This window comes from Scyliorhinus canicula, chromosome 5 (genome assembly GCF_902713615.1).
Source record: "Scyliorhinus canicula chromosome 5, sScyCan1.1, whole genome shotgun sequence".
Lineage (NCBI taxonomy): Eukaryota > Metazoa > Chordata > Chondrichthyes > Carcharhiniformes > Scyliorhinidae > Scyliorhinus > Scyliorhinus canicula.
This window is the reverse complement of record NC_052150.1, coordinates 38,494,030-38,515,848: the sequence shown is the minus strand read 5'-3', so window position 1 is coordinate 38,515,848 and position 21,819 is coordinate 38,494,030. Positions and strand designations below refer to the sequence as shown.

The 21,819-nt window shown below is 51.1% G+C and overlaps 1 protein-coding gene across 5 annotated transcripts in view; it reads right to left on the bottom strand.

Moving 5' to 3' along the window:
- Nucleotides 1-21,819, bottom strand: part of LOC119965918 — a 185,160-nt gene that overhangs the window by 112,785 nt on the left and 50,556 nt on the right. The window lies entirely within an intron of this gene.

The window sequence follows — 21,819 nt, the reverse complement described above, 5'->3', positions numbered from 1 at the left end:
TTGTATTGAGGGTATTTATATAGGAGGTGGAGAGAGCAGATGAGATGTTGGCTGTGATTTAATGCAAAACGTTCCAAGTATCATGTTGGGCGGGACTTTCTGGGTGTTTCCTGACTGCTGACCCAGCGAGACCTCAGCCTGTATTTAATGATCCCCCACGAGCTTCATGCCGGTTCTGGTTGTCCCGTCAGTTGATTCACCTAACTCACGCCAGCAGCTCCCTGCTAACAAGGGGGATCTGCTTTTAAATGCTCCCTCCGAACTCAGTCCTAGTCAGCCCCTAAGCATGGCACCACGCAGACCTGCTCCACACTTCGGGAATGCCAACCTGGCCAGGCTCCTGGACGCTGCGGAAGCGAGATGGGACACCCTGTTCACCCAAGGGGGGGCGGTCAGAGGACCAGCAGCAGGGCCACCAATGGCACCTTGGAGGCAGTGGCAGCGGCCATCAGTTTAGGCAGCATGACCAGAGGATTGCCGTCCAATCTAGGAAAAAGACCAACAACCTCAACTGGGCAGCAAGGATAAGTTAACACCGGCCCCCTGGCATCAGTTCCGTCTGCCACCCTCCTACCCTAGCCCACCCCAGCAGGTCAATGGCTGGCACCTCGCACTCTCCTATATCCAATTACTGTGCTTGTTCCCTGGCACCCACCAGCACAACCCCTCCATGTCCATGTGCGGTACTCACACATACCACCTGCCACAGACCCCCCTCATGCACCAAGCACACAACTCACAATACCTCCTCTCTGTCCCTGTTGGAGAAGTGAGCCCATAATATGCAGGAATTACCCCAGACAGGCGGCGGAGTTGCAGACATCAGAGTCCTCACCCCGCTATGAGGAACGCGTCCTGGAGACTGTAGGGTTGGCTGAGTCACCAACAGAGAAGCTGGCCTGTCCCCAGAGGTAAGAATCAACTTCCTGTTCACCCAGATGACCTGCCTCAAGTGAGTTATTCATGTCAGACAAAATGATCCTTCCCTCCCACTAACACATGTCCCTTCTCCCACAGGATCTGAACCTGATGGGGCAGGGGCATCAGGGGTCGCCTGCGCCCTGCCACCCAAGAGAACACCTCAGAGGACAGCTTGAGGGTACCACCATAGACGCATCACAGATATCACCCCAACTTTTCACCAGCGCCGAGTCACACATCTGGGTGGGAAACACTAGTGGACAGGCTTCTGGGGTACAATCTGGTGAGCATCACAGAGTTCCTGATGCATGTGGAGGCAGGAACATCCAAGTGAGTCAGCAGTCAGAGGCATGCTGGATCCCAGGACCTAGCTGCGTCCCAGTCAGATGTCAGCCTCTGGGCAAGGCTATCCAGGAGCTGATGCAGACTCCAGGACACGGTCGTGAGATTCAGGAGGGGATGTATCCGATGGATACCGTCCATGCGGAGGGTGTGCTGAAGGCCGACCTGGTGCCTGCCACCAGGAAGACAACAGCAGTCTCGACCTCACCCGAATCCATCCCCCCCTCCTGACACCGGTGCATCTCAAGGTCAACGGCCACAACAGGATGGCACAACGAGTCGAGCTAGGCCCTCCAGAGAATATCCGCCAAGGGCATCAAACGCTGCAGGGTGGGAGAAGCAGCAGGCTGATGTGCATCCTGGGGACACACCTAGACGTAGCGGCAGAGCATGGATTAAGAAGATTGAGGAGCACTGGGGGAGGACACTGAGAGAGGGGGGAGACAATCTGTAGCTGGGGACAATGGAAATTTCAAATATTCATCATTACACATCTAACTCCTGATGCATGTGCAGCCTCTCTCACATTAGAATTAGAATTAGAACAGTACAGCACAGAACAGGCCCTTCGGCCCTCAATGTTGTGCCGAGCAATGATCACCCTACTCAAGCCCACGTACACCTATACCAGTAACCCAACAACCCCCATTAACCTTATTTTTTAGGACACTAAGGGCAATTTAGCCTGGCCAATCCACCTAACCCGCACATCTTTGGACTGTGGGAGGAAACCGGAGCACCCGGAGGAAACCCACGCAGACACGGGGAGGATGTGTAGACTCCTCACAGACAGTGACCCAGCCGGGAATCGAACCTGGGACCCTGGAGCTGTGAAGCATTTATGCTAACCACCATGCTACCGTGCTGCCCGATGCATTATTATGCACAACGGGCCTGCCTACACCCCTGTTGCCCTCGGTTTCCCACCCACTGCCCCATGGCACAGTGGTCCTAGATCAAGAACACTCCAGGCAGACCCCGTGGGTGTGAATGTGCTGTCAGCAGAAAAACAGGATTCAGACTTTGGCATAAACTGAGGAGCATCAGAGTATTCCTCACAACGAGTTAACTTCACTCTCCTGCCTTTATATTGACCTGCTGACAGTGCCAGCACAGGCCTATCACCCTCGAGTGATGCTACACACACCCTTGGAGGGTTTTCCAGGGTAGTTGGGAAGGGAGGGGGCTGTGCAAGGTTCGAGGAATAGGAGTGCGAGAAAGGAGCGAAATGGGTGGGCGGGAGGGGAATGGAGATGGGGCTGGTTAATGGGAGGAGGGGGTGAATGGGGAGAAGGAGGGAAATGGATGGGAAGTAAGGGAAAGGGGATGGTCAACGGAGTGAGTGGTGGGGGGGGATGAATGGGGGAGGAAGGAGGGAAATGAATGGGAAGGAGGGGAACGGGGATGGGGGTGGTCACTGGGGGGAGATTTGGGAGGGAAGGGGGCCAGCTGACGAACAAAGCCTCGTCCAAAGTGAAGCGGGTGTGGCGCTAACAATTGCACTCAAAGACGAGAGACAAGTACAATCAAGGCTTTATTGCTGTGTGATGCTATTCCTCCGGCTGCAACTGTAGACTGCGGTCTGAGTGACTCACATGCATATTTATACACAAGCTCCCTGTGGGCGGAGCTAGCCGGCAGGGGCTTACCGGAGGAACCTGTATTACAGGTACAGCCATACATCCCCCTACTGCAAGTATGCATATCTACAGTGGTTATCACCACAGCGGGCGAGGATGAGGGCCTCCATATCTCTCTGGGCATGCCGGACCCTCGCGCCCGCTGCCTGTCCTCCATCCTCCGGCTGCTTCCGCGTGACCTCCACGGGCTTGTCCTCCAGCTTCTTCTCATCCTCCTCAGGGGAGGCCACATGTCCTTCCGCTCCCTCCAGCACATCTGCCTGCTGCTGTGCTTGGTTGTGGGGGGAACAGCAGACCACCACAAAGCGGGAGACCCTCTGTGAGGTGTACTGGAGTACACCACCAGAGCGATCCAGGCATCAGAACTGCATTTTAGCAATCCAATGCACCGCTCAATGACAGCACAGGTGACATGGGCCTTGTTATATTGGGTCTTCAGCCTCCACACAACCTCCACATCAGACGTGACCTCAACGGGCAATTCTTATCTTTCATGAACCAACGAGGTATCTTGGGGTGGTCCTCGAAGATGCTGGCAAACTCCAAGTGTCCCAAGATGTTGCTGTCATGCAGGTTCACTGGGAAACTTGCACATAGATGCATGATCCGTAGGCAGTGGTCACACACAAGTTGAACATTCAGCGTGACTTCACGGATGCACCGGTAAGCTGTAGCTTGTGATATACTGCACAAGTTCCCACTCGTACCCTGGAGAGATCCGGTGGCATAAAAATACAGTGCTGTGGTGACCTTCACAGCCACCACAAATTGGCGTCACCCTCCTCCATGGGGTGCCAAGTTCACAAGGACATGGCACAGGTGCCGCACCATCTCCTTGATGAGACGGAGCCTCCTGTGGCACATGCTGTCTGACATCTCCTTGAATGACCAACGACGCCTGTAGACATTGGGCCATCGCTGGCGTCTACCTCTGGTTGCCTCCTCTGCCTGATGGGAAGCTGGGTATGCACGGTGTGCGGCCGCCCTCTGCACATGGGGTGCTCCTCTAGCCTGTGTTGACGCTACTGCCGCCTTCTCTGACATCTGGCACAGCAAAGGTGCCAGTGCGGGTTGACAGCACCATCCATTGTGCTATATGCAAGGAATTGGAGGAGAAAGACCAACAATCAGTTAGTGCGTCCACCACAAGACCCTAATACCCCACAGTCCATAAATCACACTAACCATTAATCAACAAGGAAAAGGCACCATGTCATACATATACAAATACTTTTCCGCTATAAAATATTGGTACAAACACAAAGCTGCAACAGTTCATTTGTACAGAGAAAACCAAACACACTGGGCGGGATTCTCCGTTTGCCGACGCCAAAATCACGAAACACGATTGGGCGGAGAATTGCTTCCAATGCCGAAATCGGGGGAAGCGCCAGTTTGACACAAAATCGGTATTCTCCGAAAATGGCGTAAATACGTTGCTTGCCCAGCGGACTAAAAGTACAGTAGGCATGTCATTAGTGGGCCAGACACCCGATGATCTGGGGCCCTGCGTTTCACCACCTCCAATCGGCCGATTTCCCGACAGAGTGTTCACTTGTGGTTATAAAAATCGTGAACCTGGCATCCTGGCTGCTGAGAGAGAGAGAGAAGGTAGGAAATGGCGTGGAGTGAGTGTGGGACACCGGCCGTGCTGTCCGCCCAGAGCCAATGTGGGGGGGGGGGGGGGGGGGGGGGGGGGGGGAGAGAACAGGCTGAGCACAATATAGCTCAGCAGAGGGGCAATGTGCTGGAGGAGATGGGGGGAACAATGAGGTGGACATGGGGTCTGTGCAGGCTCAGAAGGCCGTACAACGCCATCGCCAGGACCAGCGTGCACTGGATATTCTTATTGCAATACGCTTCACCGACTAAGGGGGAGGGGAGTTGCTGGCCAGGAGCAACCACCACCACAGAACCACACCCCCCCCACCTCCCACAGAGCCAAACCACCCGCATGCACGCCCCTCCATGACACATACCTGCGGCACAACGAGCTGGGGGCACTGGGTTGGCAGTGACAGCGGGCCTGGTCCATGGGATGGAGGATGGTGACAACCTGCTCTGCGATGAGCTCCTGTGCTCCACATCGTATGATAATATCTGACTCATGCCCACAATAGCACCTTCCACTTGGGTGATCCCTGCATGCGAGCTGGCCAGTCCATCACAGGGTCCCGTCAAATCCCTGGGGTGGGGGTGCTTGAGACGGTCGGGGCAGGGCTGGAGGAAGGGTGGGGAGTACGGTCCACCCATGGGACCTGCACTCGTTCCCCCAGGCCAGCACTGACCGGCCCACCCCCACCAGACAGAGCACTGACAGGTTTCAACGGTGTTAACAGGTGTTCATTGGGGAGGAATATGTATAGTCTGTGCCCTAACTCCTATAACTCAACTGGCCCTGCACCCATGCCAACTTAACTGGTGTCTAACTTTCTAGCCTTACGGGCCCTAACACTACGCCTAGGTAGTTTCCCAGATGTATAGCGGGAGTGGAGGCGGCCTGCCGTGGCTCCTGCCCTGCGACAAGGGTCCCCGTTGGTGCATGTCTCCTGGGCGACCCGGCCTGGATGGGCCCGGCCGCTGCTCGGGCATCCCGGACGGCATGGTGCCACCCTGGTTTGCCCACTACCCACCAAATGCACCAGGGACAGGAGGGGTGGAGTCCAAGGTGCTCTGCTGTTCCGGCACCTCCCCTGTGGGGGTCAACGGCATGGGCCCCATCACCTCCTCCTCTTTCGGGGTGCCCAATGGCCTCCTGGCTTCTCCATGGGACGGGGGTGCAGCGGATCCATCCTCTGAGGCCCCTTGGACACCTGGCGCTGCCAGTCCTGAAGGCCCACTCTGGTCTCGACCAGGATCTTCACATTTGCGGCCATGGAGCATGTGAAATGAAAAATGAAATGAAAATCGCTTATTGTCATGAGTAAGCTTCAATTAAGTTACTGTGAAAAGCCCCTAGTCGCCACATTCCGGCGCCTGTCCGGGGAGGCTGGTACGGGAATCGAACCATGCTGCTGGCCGGCTTGGTCTGCTTTAAAAGCCAGCGATTTAGCCGAGTGAGCTAAACCAGCCCCTAAATCGGGTCAGAGGAGGACACGGACTTCCCGTCACACCCTCCACATGTGGAGTAGACCATAGCTGTCTGGGACTTTGCCACCACCCTGAGTGTCCGTGCCACATCAGCCAATGACTGGGCTATGTCCCTCTGGGTCTGGGCCACCTGCCTCTGAGACTGGGCCACCTGCCTCTGAGACTGGGACACCTACTTCTGGAACTGGGCGACCCTGCCCAGTGTCTGTGCCATGCCGCAGATGCTCTCAGCCATGGCCTGCTTTGACTGGGCCACACTGAGGTGTTCCGCTACAATCTCCAGGTGGTTCTGGCGCATGGCTGCCTGTGAGAGGGCAACGTAGTCCTGGGCCTCGGCCCAATCTGCACAGAATGCCCCAGGCCTTGCACACTCTGACCTATATCTGACACCGTCGCCCCCATTGCCTCCATCACGGACGCCAGGCGTCCGGCCCCTCGGCTGCTCCTACTTCCACCTGCTGTACCAGGTGCCATGTGTGGTGCGCACCAGATAGTGTCCCAAGAGCCTCTTCACGAATGTGCCCAACCGAGGTGATAGTCTCCGAGATGGTGGAGGGTGTGACGGGAAGTCCGTGTCCTCCTCCAACCCGATTTCCGGCATGTCCTGAGTCTCGGGCAGAGGGCTGGTGTTTGGGCTGCTCTCCCCATTAGTGCTCAGCCGTCTGGGGGGCACTGGCTGGGGGCGAGGGGATCCCGGATGGACCGGCCCAATCTCCGGCGGGTCCTGTAAGACACACTACGACATGAAATTAAATGAAATGTATGGTTAAACAGAGGTCCGGGGGAGATTAAGGGCGAAGGGTGTGTGTGTGGGGGTGAGGGGTGTGGGTCGGGGGTTGAGGGGATGTACCGACATGTGTCATGGGGATACGCAACTGAGCAGTGTCTCACTTGCTTGCCTGCCGCCGCCCTCCGCATCGGCGACCATGTCCAGTGCGCTCTGCTCATGTACGGTGAGGGGCCGTGAGGGGTCTGGTGGGCGTCTTCTCCTGCTCTCGGCGGTTGTGCGGGCCCTTCTCCTGGGGGGGGGGGGCTGCAAACACAAACAATCACACTGTTAGACGTTCCAACGCATGAGCCCAGGGATTGGGTAGGTGGCGGCATCAGTGGCCAGGGCATCCGGCCATTGCGGCTGGCATGTGTGCTGGGATGTGTGGCAGGGTGGGGATTTGGCTGTCCCCCGGGGGGGGGGGGGGGGGGGGTTTATGGGTATCTGGGGGTGGGCAGGTTTAGTGTTGGGGCACAGCGCTGCCTACTGACACTGGCCACCTTGAGGAGGTCGTGCAGTTTCTTCCGGGACTGCATGTCAATCCGGGTGACATTGCCCACGGCGCTGACCGCATCTGCCGCTGGCGCCTAGGCACGGCGGCGCCTGGTGGCCTTCCTCCCAGGCCGGGTTACAGGATCATCCGCCTCTCCTCCACGGCGTTCAGGAGGGTGCCCAGCTCAGTGTCCCTGAACTGTGGCGATCCTCTACTTGCAGCCATCTTGTTGGCTGGGACGGTATGTGTGGGGGATGGATCGTTTAAGTGCGGCTGCGGCGTGTGAGCCTCATGTGCGCCAATCATGGACCCGCCGAATCTGGCGCGTTTCGCATGAAACCGATTGTGTTAGTCCATTTAGAGTTGCTGAATCGGTGCACTGTTGCACCATTTTTGCTGTCGTAAAACACCACTGTTTCCACGCCGCCGTCAGCACTTAGTCTCAGAAATGGGGAATCCAGCCCACTGCATCACCCATCTCAGGTCCTCAAATAAATGGAGGATCTTTGCTGAGCGGTTGTTTTACATATCAGTCTCTGACCATTAGCCTCCATGGTACAAACCTTCTTATAGGGTCCAATTTCAACGGAATCTAAGTTTGGTGTCTACATGTTCCACTGGTGTTCAAGGTGCAGCAAAGCAGCCTCACGTCCAGCGTGTCTGACTTCTGACAATGTGCTGGTCTCCACACTTACAATAAAATCACCAGCAATCTGCAAAAGCATTTCTGCACCACCTTCATCAAGTTGCTCATTCCGATCAATCCGCCTCTCTCTCCCTCCTGCAGCTCCCAGCAGTAGATTCCTCAGCAGTCAAAAATCGCAACCGATGCAGAGCACACCAGAATAAAGAGCTCCCCTTCCCCTTTTCCAGGCAACAGGTCATCTTACATCCTTCTTTTCCTTACTACAGGCCACAAAAGCAAAGGTGCGGCAGTAAACAAACACACACCCTCCAGACATTAAACAGTCAACAGTACAATAAAGTCACCAGCAATCTGCAAAAGCATTTCTTCAACACTTCAAGTTGCTCAATCGAATCAACACAACCTTCAGGCAGTTGCAGTTGTATACGGATCAATGTGCCTCTCTCTCCCCTTCCTGCAGCTCCCAGCAGCAGACTCTCAACAGTAGAAAATCACACTGTAATGTCAAACTGTTGCAGAGCATGCCAGAAGAGAGAAAAGAGCACTCCTTCCCCCTCACCAGCACTGGCAGTAGATTCCGTACTCCAGGCCACAGAAACTAAAAGGGGCTGCAGCAGACAAACACCCAGCCTCCAAGTAGCAAACATTACACAGTCAACAGTACAATAACCTTCTCCCCACTTCTCCCGCAGCAGATTTGCATCAGTGGATAGTCGCTCGATAGTAGCATAACAAAACACCGGAAAGATACACCAACCACACAGCATGACAGAAGAGCGAAAGAGTGCCTCTTCCCCTTCACTAGCACAGGTAGTAGGCCATCTTACTGCCAACCTTTCCCCTGCCCCAACCCACAGAAGCAAGAGGGACAGATCAGACAAGGCCTCCAGGCATCAATTAACAGTCAACAGTACAATAATTCTTCTCTCCCTCCCGCAGCTCCGGCGGTAGACTTGTATCAGTGGAAATTTGCTCATGAGTTCACATAACAATACACCAGAAAGTCACACAGACACAGGGCATGGCAGAAGAGCAAGAGAGCACTCCTCTTCCCTCTCCAGCACTGTAGCAGGCTCCTTGCTCCAGCCACAGAAGTAAAAAGGACGGCAGCAGACAAACACACAGCCTCCAGACATTAAACAATCAACTGTACATAGCAAACATAAGGCTTCCGGACATTAACCATTGAACAGTCAGTGGTACAATAAAGTCACCAGAAATCTGCATGGCTTCCAGACATCAAATAGTAAACAGTTAATAGTACAATAAAGTCACCAGCAAGCTGCAAAGTAATTCTTCAACACCTTCAGCAAATTGCTCTGTTGAATTGGTCCGCCACCCCTTCCCCTTCTCCAGCACCGGCAGTAGGACATTTTACTCCCTCCTTTACCTTGCTCCAGGCTGCAGAAGCAAAAGAGACAGTAGCAAACAGACACGCAGCCTCCAGGCAGCTACAACAGCATTTGTATCACTCCATCTCTCCCTCTCTCTTCCCCCTCTGGCAGCCCCCAGCAGCAGACTCTCAAAGACAGGAACAATCTTCCAGAAAGTCAGACTAACATAGAGCACATTAGAAGAGTGAAATAAAACCTCTTCCCCCTCTGTAGCACTGGTAATAGGCCAGCTTACATCCTCCTTTGCCTTACTCCAGCCATAGAAGCAGAAGAGGCAGCAGCAAACAAAGACCCTCGATTCAGGCAGTCGCAGTTACCAGCAGGATCACATCCTGGCACTGGTTTAACATCCTTGATTTTGAGTGTTTTTATCCCGTGTGAATGCCAGTTACATGCTGAACAAGTCCTGCCTAATGTTCCCGGCAGAAGTATGGGGTCTAGGGCTGCTGGTATGGCTGAGTGTACAGAGCAAGGATTGCCGAAATAACTGGCTCGCTGGATGGCACTCTGAGAGAAGACAGGACAGAGTAACGATGGGTTCCCTAACTGATTGACAGTCTCTCACCTTCTCCTATTCCTCCAGATATAACTGTTTGCTCATGTCGATCCCGTGGAGGCAGTGCTCACATTGCTTGTGGCAGCCAAGGCGGGCAGTCACTGTAGAAGGCAGCAGCGACACCTCAGGCTGGAGGCAGTACTTCATGTGCAGGGGGCCACTGCGCATCCTGAAGACTTGGCCGCCTATCAGGCTGAGGAGGGACCCAGAAGAGGAGACCAGCAACAGCCCATGGTGTACAGGCATCATTGGTCAACCATTGAACTAACGGACTGGCACCCCATGGAGGACGACACCCACTCCCGGTGGCCGTGAAGGTCACCACAGCCTTCAACATCTATGCCACCGGTTCATTCAAGGGCTTGATCGTGGACCTGTGTGGTGTATCCCAGTCTTCTTCCCACAGGTGCATCCGGGAGGTGATGGATGTGCTCAATGCTTAGGCACTAGTATCCTCTTCGACCTGGACTAGGCCCGGGCTGCAGCATTTTCTGCCATCACCAGGATGCCCCAGGTCTAGGGGGCGATCGATGGTATGCTTGTCACCCTGCAAGTACCATGGTATCCGGGATGCCCTATCTTAACAGGAATGGGTTCCACTCCCTGAATGTTCAGATCATGTGTGACCACCACCTCAGAATCATGCATGTTTGTGCCTGCTACCCTGGGAGCGTAAATCACAGCTACATCCTGGAGCACTTGGCAATCGCCAGTGTCTTCGAGGACCACCCAGGATGACAGGTTGGCTTCTGGAAAACAAGGAATATCCGCTGAGGTCATGGTTGATCATAATGGTAGAGGCCTGAGACCGAGGCGGAGACCCGTTATAATGAGGTCCAAGCTGCCACCCATGCTGTCGTTGAGTGGCGCATCAGAGTACTGAAAATATGATTCTGATGCCTTGACTGATCTGCCGGTGCCTTGCAGTACACCCCCCAGAATGCTTTGTGGTCGTCTGCTGTGTCTATCCACAATCTGTCATGGCAGTGGGGTGACATGCTGTAGGAGGAGGAGCAGGAGGAGAGACAGGCCTTGTCTGAGGTGGCGGACAAGTCGGTCCAGCGGGGGGGAGCTGGACGACCACCTCAAAGAGGAGCTGGAGGATAGATGAGATTGCGGCAATGGTCCAACATACCAGGAGGACCTGGGAGGCCCTCATCATCTCCAGATTGTCCCAGGGCGAGGCAGTGTCCGTCAGCTCAACCTACCCCCACCCCCCCATTTCCCTTCCCCTCTGTTTCCTTCCCTGCCCATTACCCCCCTCCCACTCCGATCACACTGCCCACTCACTGACCACTCTGTTCCCCCTCCAAAGGTCTGTGTAACATCACACCTACGTGATAGGCCTGTGTTGGTAGGAGAGTGATGGTAACTCACTGTGCCCCTCAATTTCTGCGAAAGTCTGACTGTCTTTCTGCTGAGTGTGCTCACACCCAACCTCTGAACGGGGTCTGCACCGGGAGCTTTTCAGTTTGGACCACTGTGCCTAGGAGAAGCAGAGGGCAATAGAACATTAAGGTGACAGAAGCTTCACATGTCTGAGGTGTGCCATGTTTTAATCATGAACATTTCACTGTGACATATTTCTGTGCCCCCTAGGTACAGATAATGACCCCTGCCCTGAATATTCCCCCTTGTGGGGAAATCTAGAACTAGTGGTCGCAGATTTAGCAAAAGGGGGAGTAGATTTAGAACTGAGATGAGGAAGATCTACCTCTCCCGGAGGGTGAGAATTTGTGGAACTCGCTACCCCGTAGTGTGGTGGAATCGGAGTCATTAAATGGCTTCAAGAAGGATAGTTATATTTCTGATTTTAAGAACGGGTTAAAGGGAAATGGGGAACAGGCAGGCAGGTCGATTGAGACCAGGGAGAGTTAGCCATCATCTGATTGAATGATGGAGCAAGCTCGAAATGTTGAATTGCCTATTTGTGCTCCTAATTCCTATGTCCCCCCGCAATGCCAACTCAGTACTCCTCAAGAAGTATCTCTTCTTGATCTGCGGTGTTCAAATACATCGAGGTGTGTCCCTTGGATGCATATCAAAGGTGAAGGCGTCCTGCTGTTTTCCTTGCCCTGTGGCCATTGATACCCTTGGTGGGCATCTTCTGGAGAGCCTGGAGCTGGGGCACCCGGTTGACTTACCAGTGTCACTGGCGTTGCTGTGCCACCCTGTTCTGCTCGCTGCCCTTGAGATGCGCCAATGTCAGGAGGAAGGGATTCAAAAGAAATGGGAACTGTTCTAGTCTCTTTGGTGTGGGGTCCTGGGCTGGCCTCCAGCACTTCCTCCTCCATGACCATGCTGGTAGGGCTCTGAGGGATGCTTTAGGATGGAGAGGCAGCTGGAGTGTGCTCCAGAGGCCTCTGAGTCATATGGCACTGCCAGTACTGGAGGCTCCCCAATGACACCATGGTGTTGACACTATCAATGATGCACCTCAGTGATGGGGCCATGCTCTGCGATGCCTTGTAAATGTCCACCTGCATCTGGGACACATCCCTCAGTGACTGGAACGTAATGTCAAGGCCCTCAGTCATGACTGTCACAGACTGAGCCATGCCTTGGGCACCACCACTCAAGACACGAACATTGTGCAACAGTTGTCTCCCATGGATGTTCCTGCCTCCACCCCATGTGCATCAGCAACTGTGTGGTGCTCACCAGATTGTGCCCCAGAAGCCTGTCCACTAATGTCACCCACCAAGATGCGTTTCTCTGCAGTGGTGGAAGGTGGGAGTGATAGTTGTGACACTTCGTCAGTGGTCTCCTTGGAACCTCCTCCAAAGTGTTCTCTGGGTGGCAAGGTGGGAGATGTGGTTATGAATTTGGATGGTCCGGCCTCATCAGATGGTGATCCTGCGAGACAAGACATGCGGGGTGGAATTCTCCGACCCCCCGCAGGGTCGGGGAATCGCCCGGGGCTGGCGTAAATCCCGCCCCCGCCGTGGCCGGAATTCTCCGCCACCTGGGAATTGGTGGGAGCGGGAATCACGCCCCGCCGGTTGGCGGGCCCCCCTGCGGCGATTCTCCGGCCTGTGATGGGCCGAAGTCCCGCCGCTGTCAGGCCTCTCCCGCCGACGTGGTTTAAACCACCTCTGTGCCGGCGGGATTGGCGGCGTGAGCGGGCCCCCAGGGTCCTGGGGGAGGGGGGGGGGGGGCGCGGGGCAATCAGATCCCGGGGGGTGCCCCCACGGTGGCCTGGCCCGCGATCGGGGCCCACCGATCGGCGGGCAGGCCAGTGCCATGCGGGCACTCTTTTTCATCCGCCGCCGCCACGACCTCCACCATGGCGGAGGCGGAAGAGATCCCCCTGCCGCCCATGCGCCGGTGGTGACGTCAGCGGCCGCTGACGCTCCATGCATGCATGGACTCACGCCGGCTGGCGAAGGCCTTTCGGCCAGCCGTGACGCCGGCCGGCGTAGCGCCAAAGGCCATTGGCGCCAGTTTTGGCGCCAGTGGCGGAGCGGGAACCACTCCGGCGCGGGCCTTGCCCCTAAAGGTGCAGAGAATTCCGCACCTTTGGGGAGGCCCGACGCCGGAGTGGTTGGCGCCACTCCGCTATGCCAGGACCCCCCTCCGGGTAGGGGAGAATTTCGCCCGTCGTCAGTGAGCGGGAAGGATAATTTTAGTCTGACATGAATAACTCACTTGAGACAGGTCATCTGGGTGAAGAGGCAGCTAAGCCGAAACATTTTTTTACAATCTTCAGTCAGAAGTGTCGAGTGAATTACCCATCTCGGCCTCGCCTGGAGGTCCTCAGCATCACAGATACCAGTCTTCAGCTAATTCGATTCACTCCAAAAAGCATTTGGCCCTGACAGCATTCTGGCAATTGTACATAAGCCCTTTGCTCCAGAGCTTTCCAGCCTCTAGCCATGCAGTTACAGTACAGCTACAACACAGGTATCTACCCCGCATTGGGTAAATTTGTCTGTACACAAAAAATAGGGCAAATCCAACCCAGCCAATTACCATTGTTATGGGACAGGGTTTAGAACACACCAAAGTATATTATGGGGTTCACCTGACCTATAACTGTTTGTTAATTTTGGTTATGATGCCTTTCAGGCATGATTTAACAGAATTCTGAGACGCTGTTAATCAATAAACAAGCTTTATTCCACAAATTTAGTTAACATTTGTACAAACACACACAGTAAGAATTATTATCAACTACAAACATAAAGACCCTGCACAGCTGCAGTAATATATGTATAACCCTTAATAAATCCCCCCCTACCTGTTCCAATTCACTAACAAGACTCAAAAAATCCTTTTTACCAAAACAGTAGGTAACTATAATCATTGGGCTTCTTCCTTGGAATAACACTTTAAAATTGAAAATAGAGAGACAGGCCAAAATACTTCTCTGTCTGAGGCTACAGCAGCCAAATGTGAAAATGAAAGTGAAAACACAGAGCCACACACCAGTAACAAACCCAAAGCGAAAGTAAAACCAACTCCCAGTGCCACAGCCCAGGTCCACCCACACAATGACATCACTGAAGCCATGTGAAAAGCCAAAAACAGTTCTTAAAGGAACACTCCCATGACACCTCCCCCCCAAGAACAAAAACAAACCTTCAAAGATGCTTTAATTTCTCACCTTTTCACTTGTGTATTAATAACAAATGACAATAAACATACGTTTTTAAAATCAAAAACAAAATAGGCAAACACAGATAATAATACAGTCCATTTTAGTTCTTCTTCCATGATCGAACCTGCTTCTCTTCATCATATTCATAGAAGTTACAGTGCAGAAGCAAGCCATTCAGCCCATCGAGTCTGCAACGGCTCTTGAAAAGAGCACCCTACGTAAGCCCACACCTCCACCCTATCCCCGTAACCCAGCAACCCCATCTAACCTAAGGGCAATTTAGCATGGCCAATCCACCTATCCACCAATCCACCTAACCTGCGCATCTGTGGACCATTGGAGGAAACCGGAGCAGCCGGAGGAAACCCACGCAGACACAAGGAGAACGTGCAGACTCCGCAGACAGTGACCCAAGCAGGAATCGAACCTGGGACCCTGGCACTGTGAAGCCATAATGTTAACCACTATGCTACCGTGCTGCCCTAGCATCGGCTATCACATTTTCTAATCCTGCCACATGTCTAATTTTTCAATGAAATGGCTGTAATAATAAACTCTATCGTAACAGTCTGGCATTTTTAACCCTGAATCGCTCCAAAAACATCAATGGATTATGATCAGGATATATAATTGTTCCAGACGAATTGCTGGCAACATAAATGTTATAGTGTTGCAGAGCCAGCACCAAGCTCAAAGTCTCCTTTTCAGTTGTTGAATACTTCCTCGGGTGATCACTTAAATTCTTGGTAAAATGTCCAATAGACCGCTCTATTCCTTCGTCGTCTTCTTGCAAGTGAACAGCACCTATGCCCACAACAATCGCATCGAGAGCCACCTTGAATGGTTTTGTGTAATTTGGGATGGCCAACACAGGAGCAATGGTTAACACAGCCTTCAGGACATCAAATGCCTGTTGACACTCCGCCCTCCAGTGAAATTTGCTGCGCTTCTTCAGCAAGTCCGTCAGTGGAGCAACTACGCTGTTAAAATCCAGCACAAATTTACGGTAAAAACCACTCATGCCTAGAAATCGCATTATTTCACTTCGTGTCGAGGGTTTTGGAACTCCCCAATAACGTTTGTTTTCACAACCCGTTGGACCATTTGCCCATGTCAATTGTATAGCCAAGGAACGTGATTTGGGCTTTCCCAAACTCACTTTTGGCTAGGTTTACCACCAAACCCTTCTCCTAAAGTCAATCGAATAACTCCATCAGATGCTTCAAATGTTCTTTCCATGTCAGACTAACAATCACCAGATCGTCAATGTATACCACACAATTGGGTAATCCTGAAATGTCTTTGTTAGTAAACCTTTGAAAGGTGGCTGGGGTGTTTTTCATGCAAATGGCATAACTTTGAATTGATAGATATCATTTGGAGTAACAAAAGCTGAAATCTCCTTCGCCCTTTCGGATAAAGGTACCTGTCAGTAACCTTTAAGTAAATCCAGTTGGAGATAAAAGCTGATTGCCAACCTTCTCAATGCAGTCCAGCAACCATGGGATAGGACAAGAGTCTGTTCTAGTAACTGCATTAACCTTTCTATAGTCCACACACAATCGTTGGGTATGGTCCGGTTTTGGTACCATCACTATGTGTGAGCTCCATTGGCTGAAACCCACTTCAACTATGCCATTTTTAAGCATACTTTCAATTTCTTTTTGAACCTGTGTCAATTTTAGAGCGTTAAGTCCATATGGATGTTGTTTAATTGGAACAATATTTCCCACATCTACATCATGTGTCACTATTTTAGTACTTCCCAACTTATTTCCACAATCTTGCCCAGGTGATATCAATAACTCTTTCAGGTCAGTTCGTTCTTCCTCTGGAAGGTAACTCAATAATTCATCCCAATTTTTAAGAACATCCTCGTTATCCAATTTATTTTGGGGAATGTCAAATTCAGAGTCATCTGGATTTGGTTTTTCACTTTGAGTTAGAACCATTAAAACCTCCTCCTTTTGCTCTCCTTCCCTTTCAAAATACCTTTTAAGCATATTCACATGACACACTCGGTGAGCTTTCCTTCTATTGGTGACGTTCTTCCCAAATAATTCACCTCACTCAATTGCCTTTCAATCTGATACGGTCCCCAAAACCTTGCTTTTAAAGGTTCACCTACCACTAGTAACAATACCATAACTTTATCTCCACTGGCAAAACAACAAACTTTTACATTCTTGTTTGCTCCCTGTTTCATCACATGCTGTGCAACGTTTAAATGTTATCCAGCCAATTAACCTGCTCTATTTAATTGTTCCCTAAAATTTGACACGTAATCCAATAATGTAATTTCAAACTGCTCACTCACCAATTTCTCCTTAATCAATTTAAGTGGTCCTCTTACCTCATGACCAAAAATTAGTTCAAAAGGACTGAATTTGGTTGACTCATTAGGTGCATTCCCAATTGCAAACCGTCCAAATGGAATTCCTTTATCCCAATCCTCTGGATAATCTTGGCAATAAGCCCTCAACATTGTCTTTAACATCTGATGCCACTGTTCTAACACTCCCTGCAATTCTGGATGGTACACAGTTGATTTTAATTGTTTTACTCCTAAGCTATCCATATCCTCCTTCAATAACCTCAAGGTAAAATTTGATCCTTGATCCCATTATATTTCTGTGTGTAATCCATATCTAGTAAAAAATTTAAGTAACTCCTCCACAATCTTTTTAGCTGTAATGTTGCATACTGGAATGGCCTCTGGAAATCCAGTAGATACATCCATTATAGTCAAACGATATTGATTCCCACTTTTAGTTTTAGGAAGCGGTCCTATGCAATCAATGAAGATGCTTGTAAAAGGTTCCTCAAATGCTGGAATGCGTATTAAGGGCGCTGGTTATATCACTGCCTGAGGTTTCCCTATCATTTCACATGTGTGACATGACCAACAAAATTTAACTACATCTTTATGTAGTCCAGGCCAAAGATATTTTTGTATTTTAGCTTGAGTTTTCCTTACACCCAATTGACTTCCTACAGGTACCTCATGTGCTACTCGCAACACCTCCTTTCAAAACCCTACCGGCAAAACCACTTGATGAACTTCTGCTCACTTTACATCCGCCTGCATACGTAAAGGTCTCCATTTTCTCATTAAGACATCATTTTTAAGGTAATAACATTCTGGTATATACTCAGATTCCTCTTATGTGTACGCTTTCTGATAGATCTGTTTTATTTCTATATCTTTCTGTTGTAACTCCGCTAATTTTCCTGAACTAAAAATATCTGCCTCATCCTCCACCGTTTCTTGTTCTTTTCCAACCATCTGATCAAAAATCGTTTCAGATAATTGCACTTTAACTTCACTCTTTGATTTCTCCTCGTCTTAACCTGTGACTTTGCGACCTTGTTACTACACAATCAGGAAAAATCCCAGGATATTCATCCTTGAACAATTCAGTTGTTTGATTTTCCACTGGCTTATCAACCACAGTAGGCATCACTTCCCCCTGCGATCCAGCTACATCATTCCCCAAGATAAACTGTATTCTTGGATAAGATTGCTTCTCTATTACAAAAAACAAACAAAGAAAAGTACAGCACAGTCACAGGCCCTTCGGCCCTCCAGGCCTGTGCGGACCATGCCGCCCAACTAAACTACAATCTTCTACACTTCCTGGGTCCGCATCCCTCTATTCCCATCCTATTCATGTATTTGTCAAGATGTCCCTTAAATGTCACTATCGTCCCAGCTTCCACCACCTCCTCCAGCAGCGAGTTCCAGGCGCCCACTACCCTCTGTGTAAAAAACTTGCCTCGTATCTACTCTAAACCTTGCCCCTCGCACCTTAAACCTATGCTCCCGAGTAATTGACCCCTCTACGCTGGGAATAAAGCCTCTGACTATCCACTCTGTCTATGCCCCTCATCATTTTGTAGACCTCTATCAGGTCGCCCCTCAACCTCCTTCGTTCCAGTGAGAACAAACCGAGTTTATTCAACCGCTCCTCATAGCTAATACCCTCCGTACCAGGCAACATACTGGTAAATCTCTTCTGCACCCTCTCTAAAGCCTCCACATTCATCTGGTAGTGTGGCGACCAGAATTGAATACTATACTCCAAGTGTGGCCTAACTAAGGTTCTATACAGCTGCAACATGACTTGCCAATTCTTATACTCAATGCCCCGACCAATGAAGACAAGCATGCCATATGCCTTCTTGACTACCTTCTCCACCTATGTTGCCCCTTTCAGTGACCTATGGACCTGTACACCTAGATCTCTCTGACTTTCAATACTCTTGAGGGTTTTGCCATTCACTGTATATTCCCTACCTGCATTAGACCTTCCAAAATGCATTACCTCACATTTGTCCGGATTAAACTCCATCTGCCATCTCTCCATCCAAGTCTCCAAACGATCTAAATCCTGCTGTATCCTCTGACAGTCCTCATCGCTATCCGCAATTCCACCAACCTTTGTGTCATCTGCAAACTTACTAATAAGGCCAGTTACATTTTCCTCCAAATCATTTATATATACTATGAACAGCAAAGGTCCCAGCACTGATCGCTGTGGAACACCACTAGTCACAGCCCTCCGATTAGAAAAGCACCCTTCCATTTCTACTCACTGCCTTCTATAACCTAGCCAGTTCTGTATCCACCTTGCCAGCTCACCCCTGATCCCGTGTGACTTTACCTTTTGTACCTTCGGGGCAGCAGGGTAGCATGGTGGTTAGCATAAATGCTTCACAGCTCCAGGGTCCCAGGTTCGATTCCCGGCTGGGTCACTGTCTGTGTGGAGTCTGCACGTCCTCCCCCTGTGTACGTGGGTTTCCTCCGGGTGCTCCGGTTTCCTCCCACAGTCCAAAGATGTGCGGGTTAGGTGGATTGGCCATGCTAAAATGCCCGTAGTGTCCTAATAAAAGTAAGGTTAAGGGGGGGTTGTTGGGTTACGGGTATAGGGTGGATACGTGGGTTTGAGTAGGGTGATCATGGCTCGGCACAACATTGAGGGCCGAAGGGCCTGTTCTGTGCTGTACTGTTCTATGTTCTATGTACCAGTCTACCATGAGGGACCTTGTCAAAGGCCTTACTGAAGTCCATATAGACAACATCCACTGCCCTACCTGCATCAATCATCTTTGTGACCTCTTTGAAAAACTCTATCAAGTTAGTGAGACACGTCCTCCCCTTCACAAAACCATGCTGCCTCTCACTAATACGTCCATTTGCTTCCAAATGGGAGTAGATCCTGTCTCGAAGAATTCTCTCCAGTAATTTGCCTACCACTGACATAAGGCTCACCAGGTGCCTGTAGTTCCCTGGATTATCCTTGGTACCCTTCTTGAACAAAGCAACAACACTGGCTATTCTCCAGTCCTCCGGGACATCACCTGAAGACAGTGAAGATCGAAAGATTTCTGTCAAGGCCTCAGCTAGCCTCCTTCAGTATTCTGGGGTAGATCCTGTCAGGCCCTGGGGACTTAACCACCTTAATATTTTTCAGGACGCCCACACCTCGTCTTTTTGGATCTCAATGTGACCCAGGCTGTCTACACACCCTTCTCCAGACTCAACATCCACTAATTCCTTCTCTTTGGTTTATACTGATGCAAAGTATTCATTTAGTACCTCGCCCATTTCCTCTGGCTCTACACGTAGATTCCCTTGCCAATCCTTCAGTGGGCCAACCCTTTCCCTGGCTACCCTTGTTTTATGTACGTGTAAAAAGCATTGGGATTTTCCTTAACTCTATTTGCCAATGACTTTTCGTGACCCCCTTCTAGCCCTCCTGACTACTTGCTTAAGTTCCTTCCTACTTTCCTTATATTCCACACAGGCTCCGTCTGTTCCCAGCCTTCTAGCCCTGACAAATGCCTCCTTTCTCTTTTTGACGAGGCCTACAATATCTCTCATTATCCAAGGTTCCCAAAATTTGCCGTATTTATCCTTCTTCCTCACAGGAACATGCCGGTCCTGAATTCCTTTCAACTGACACTTGAAAGCCTCCCACATGTCAGATGTTAATTTACCCTCAAACATCCGCCCCCAATCTAGGTTCTTCAGTTCCCGCCTAATATTGTTATAATTAGCCTTCCCCCAATTTAGCACATTTACCCTAGGACCACTCTTATCCTTGTCCACCAGCACTTTAAAACTTACTGAATTGTGGTCACTGTTCCAGAAATTCTCCCCTACTGAAACTTCTACCACCTGGCCGGGTTCATTCCTCAATACCAGCTCCAGTACAGCCCCTTCCCGAGTTGGACTGTCTACATATTGTTTTAAGAGGCCCTCCTGGATGCTCCTTACAAACTATGCCCCGTCTAAGCCCCTTGCACTAAGTGAGTTCCAGTCAATATTGGGAACGTTGAACTCTCCCATCGCAACAACCCTGGTGTTTTTACTCTTTTCCGAAATCTGTCGACCTATCTGCTCCTCTATCTCCCGCTGGCTGTTGGGAGGCCTGTAGTAAACCCCCAACATTGTGACTGCATCCTTCTTATTCCCAATCTCTACCCATATAGCCTTGCTGCCCTCTGAGGTGTCCTCCCGTAGTACAGCTGTGATATTCTCCCTAACCAGTAGCGCAACTCCACCACCCCTTTTACATCCCCCTCTATCCCGCCTGAAACATCTAAATCCTGGAACATTTAGCTGCCAATCCTGTCCTTCCCTCAACCAGGTCTCTGTAATGGCAACAACATCAGAGTTCCAAGTACTAATCCAAGCTCGAAGTTCATCTGCCTTACCCGTTATACTTCTTGCATTAAAACATATGCACTTCAGGTCACCAGACGCGCTGTGTTCAGCAACATCTCCCTGTCTGCTCTGCCTCAGAGCCATACTGGCCCTATTCCCTTGTTCTCCCTCGATGCTTTCACCTTCTGACCTATTGTTCCAGTACCCACCCCCCTGCCATACTAGTTTAAACTCTCCCGTGTGACACTAGCAAACCTCGCGGCCAGGATATTTATGCCTCTCCAGTTTAGATGCAACCCATCCTTCTTATACAGGTCACACCTGCCCCGGAAGAGCTCCCAGTGGTCCAAATAACGGAAACCCTCCCTCCTACACCAGCTGTTTAGCCACGCATTTAGCTGCTCTATCTTCCTATTTCTAGCCTCACTGGCACGTGGCCGAGGGAGTAATCCCGAGATTACAACCCTAGAGGTCCTGTCTTTTAACTTTCTCCCTGAACTCCTGCAGCAGGACCTCATGCCCCTTCCTGCCTATGTCGTTAGTACCAATATGTACAACAACCTCTGCCTGTTTGCCCTCCCCCTTCAGAATGCCCGCTACCCGTTCGGGGACATCGTGGACCCTGGCAGCAGGGAGGCAACATACCATCCTGGAGCCTCTTTCACGTCTACAGAAGCGCCTATCTATGAACCTGACTA